Source organism: Macaca fascicularis, chromosome 9 (genome assembly GCF_037993035.2).
Source record: "Macaca fascicularis isolate 582-1 chromosome 9, T2T-MFA8v1.1".
Lineage (NCBI taxonomy): Eukaryota > Metazoa > Chordata > Mammalia > Primates > Cercopithecidae > Macaca > Macaca fascicularis.
In genome coordinates this window covers 73,413,068-73,416,828 of record NC_088383.1, presented here as the reverse complement: position 1 = coordinate 73,416,828, position 3,761 = coordinate 73,413,068, and the positions used below count along the sequence as shown (strand labels likewise).

The window sequence follows — 3,761 nt, the reverse complement described above, 5'->3', positions numbered from 1 at the left end:
AATCTGTCTGTTCCCCAGAGGTGGACTTTAAACATAGCTACGGAGGTTGGGATGAGATCAGGGCAATTAGAAAGAGGGCAAAGGTTAGGGAGTGGGAGGGCCAGGGAGAGAGAACACTTCAAAGTGGATTCTGCCACCCTGGAGGAGGGAGATGTTGACCAACTTCGAGGACACAGAAACGGTGGAGCATTCGGAGTTCTACCCCCACCAGCTTGTTTACCTATTGATCAGTTACAAGTGTGGCTCTTCAGGGCCAGTCTCTTGGTAGAAGAGCTTGCCTGAAGGTCCTAGCCGCACCCCTCAGCCAGCTAGCTACCTACACAGTCTCCAAGGAGAGTCAGGAGGATGTGTAAAGGGCTCAGGAAAGCCCCAGTGATAGGGGTTAATAGTCACTTTACCAAGGGTCACAATATTGTCAGAGTTTGTACCAAGTGTGTGTTAAGTAGAAGTTCAGATGTGAGACCCCGGCTTCTGCTTTGGAACCCACATGGCTCTCAGACTCATAAATCCTCTAATTTGGCAGAGCTCCCAGATGCAGCCATCTGAGTGCAGGGACAGTTTTGCTTCTATTTACAGCAGTGTCTCTGTTTACACTCAGCAGCACTGAATCGTAAGACAAGATCTACAGATGGCCCAAGGACGATTCCGGGGGCACTCTGCTCTCCTGCTGGTGTTTTTCCTTTGAGTTACTTAAAAGTCAGAGGGTTTATCAAATAGTGTATTTGAGAGTTTAGGCTTTTAAGACTGTTGACTGAAGTCTAGTGTTTTCGTATCATTTTCAGTTTAGACTCTTTTAGTCGTGTGAAGAAATGCCATCTATAAAATCACTAGTCTAGGGCCAGGCATGGTGGCACATGCCTGTAATCCCAGCATTCTGGGAGGCCGAGTCGTGTGGATCACCTGAGGTCAGGAGTTTGAGACCAGCCTGGCCAACATGGCGAAACCCCGTCTCTACTAATAATACAAAAATTAGCCGGGCGAGGTAGTGGCTGCCTGTAATCCCAGCTACTAGGAAGGCTAAGGCAGGAGAATCGCTTGAACCCAGGAGGCGGAGGTTGCAGTGAGCCAAAGACACGCCATTGCACTCCAGCATAGGCGACAAGAGCAAAACTCTATCTCAAAATAATAATAATAATAAAATAATCACCAGTCTATAAAAATGATACCTTTATGGACCACATGAATCATTTAGCTCCTTTCTCAAGCGTTTGTCTGGAAAGCCCCATGGAAAATAATGAATTAAATGAATTAATTTCTTCATTTCAAGTAAGTGTGTTTGGCTAAAGAGTCAGACTCCAGGAAGGGCAGTGGTTAAAAATTATTCACAGTCACAACAATGCCACCCAATATTTTAAAGCATCTATACTTTTTCAAACCACTTTCACACACACACACATACACAGAGAGACACGGAGACATACACATGCACATATGCACAAATGTTCACGCAGGGTAAATATTCCCATTTGGGAGGTGAGAAAACTGGTGCAGGGGGTAAGTGACTTGATCAAAGCTGGACAGGCTATCAATGGGTAAGCTGGCACCAGGGCCAGCTACATAATTTGTGGGGCTTCGCCAAAACAAAACTGAGAATACAGAGCTCCTTTTCCAAAAGCAGAGGAACGTGCCATTAATATACTAACTATAGGCTGGGCATGGTGGCTCACACCTGTAATCCCAGCACTCTGGGAGGCCGAGGCAGGCGGATCACCTGAGGTCAGGGGTTCGAGACCAGACTGGCCAACATGGTGAAACCCTGTCTCTATTAAAAATACAAAAAGATTAGCCAGGCGTGGTGGTGCGTGCCTGTAATCCCAGATACTCAGGGGGCTGAGGCAGGAGAATTGCTTGAACCGGGGAAGTGGAGGCTGCAGTGAGCCAAGATCGTGCCACTGCACTCAAGCCTGGGTGACAGAGCGAGACTCTGCCTCAAAAAAAAAAAAAAAAGCTAACTATAAAGCTTTTTCCTTTAAAAAATGTTTTATTATTTGTAAAATATAATAAGGTTAATAGAGATACATGGGTATCAATATATACATAAATTTTTAAAAAATTTGTTGGTGTCATAATTTTATATGATACTATATATTACTTTATGCAATATCTTGATCATAGGATTTTTCTGACCAGCTTTTCTGAAAATTCATTGATTAGGTCATCAAAGTTTATGCTTTTAACAACCTAATTTTCAATCAGTATAACTGAATGTGATGTCAGTTGCTCTTGGCAGTTGTAAGATAGCAAGGAATATTTGATACTTTTTCATTTTGAGAAGGATCTTTTTGCTGATGCAACTGTTACTAGAGTTGTTAATAGTATTTTCCCCCCATTTCTTGAAACTTTATACATTTTTTAACTGTGATAAAATATACATATTTACCATTTTAACAATTTTTAAGTGTGCAATGCAGTGACATTAAGATTATTCATATATTGTTATGCAACCGTCACCACTATACATCTCCAGAACTTCTTCATCATCCTGAACCAAGATTCTGTTCCCATTAAGTGGTAAGTCCCCATTCCCCCTTTCCCCGGGCTCTGGCAGCCACTATTCTACTTTCTGTTCTTATGAATTTGCCTATTCTAGGTACCCCACATAAATGGAATAATATAATATGTGTCCTTTTGTGTCTGGCTGATTTCACTTAGTATAATTTTCAGTTCATCCATGTGGTATGTATCAATACTTCACTGAGAATACTGCTGCTATGAATATTGGTGTACAAATACCCATTCAAGTCCCTGTTTTCAATTCTTTTGGGTATCATATACCTAGAAGTGGGTTTGCTGGGTGGTAATTCTATGTTTAACTTTCAAAGAACCATTATACTGCTTTCCACAGTGGCTGTACCATTTTACATTCCTGCCAGCAATGGACAAGATTTCTAATTTCTCCACATCCTCGTCAACACTTGTTTCCTTTTTTTTTTTTTTTTGACAATGGTCATCCTAATGACTGTGAGGTAGTATCTCATGCATGTCCCTCATAATTAGTGATGTTGAGCATCTTTTCATGTGCTTTTTGGCTGTTTGTATATTTTCTTTGGAGAAACATCTATTTAAGACCTTTGTCCATTTTTCAATTGGGTTTTTTGTTATTGTTGAGTGTCAGAAGTTCTCTATATACTCTGGATATTAATCTCTTATCAGGGCCAGGCATGGTGGCTCATGCCTGTAATCCCAGCACTTTGGGAGGCTGAGGTGGGTGGATTGCTTGAGCTCAGGAGTTCAAGACCAGCCTGAGCAACATGGCAAAACCCCACCTCTACAAAAAACAGCCAGGTGTAGTGGTGTGTGCCTGTAGTCCCAGCTACTCAGCGGGCTAAGAGGGGAGGATGGTTTGAGCCCACGAGGTTGAGGCTGCAGTGAGCTGAGAACATGCCACTGTGCTCCAGCCTGGACAAAAGAGCAAGACTCTGTCTCAAATCATCATCATCATCATCATCTCTTATCAGATATATAATTTGCATATATTTTCTCCCATTTTGTTGGTTGCCTTTTCACTCTTTGGTAGTGTCCTTTGCACAAAAGTTTGAAATTTTGATGAAGTCCAATTTATCTATTTTTTTGTCCTTTGTTGACTGATTTTGTGTCATAGCCAAGAAAGCGTTGGCAAATCCAAAGTCATGAAGATCTTGACCCTATGTTTTCTTTAAGAGTCTTAGAGTTTTAGCTCTTATGTCTTTGATCCATTTTTAAAAATCACATAACAGGGTTGGGAGCTGTGGCTCACCCCTGTAACCCCAGCACTTTGGGAG

General features: G+C 42.0%; 1 long non-coding RNA gene across 1 annotated transcript in view; it reads left to right on the top strand.

Moving 5' to 3' along the window:
* Positions 1-3,761, top strand: part of LOC141407690 (uncharacterized) — a 30,694-nt gene that overhangs the window by 367 nt on the left and 26,566 nt on the right. The window lies entirely within an intron of this gene.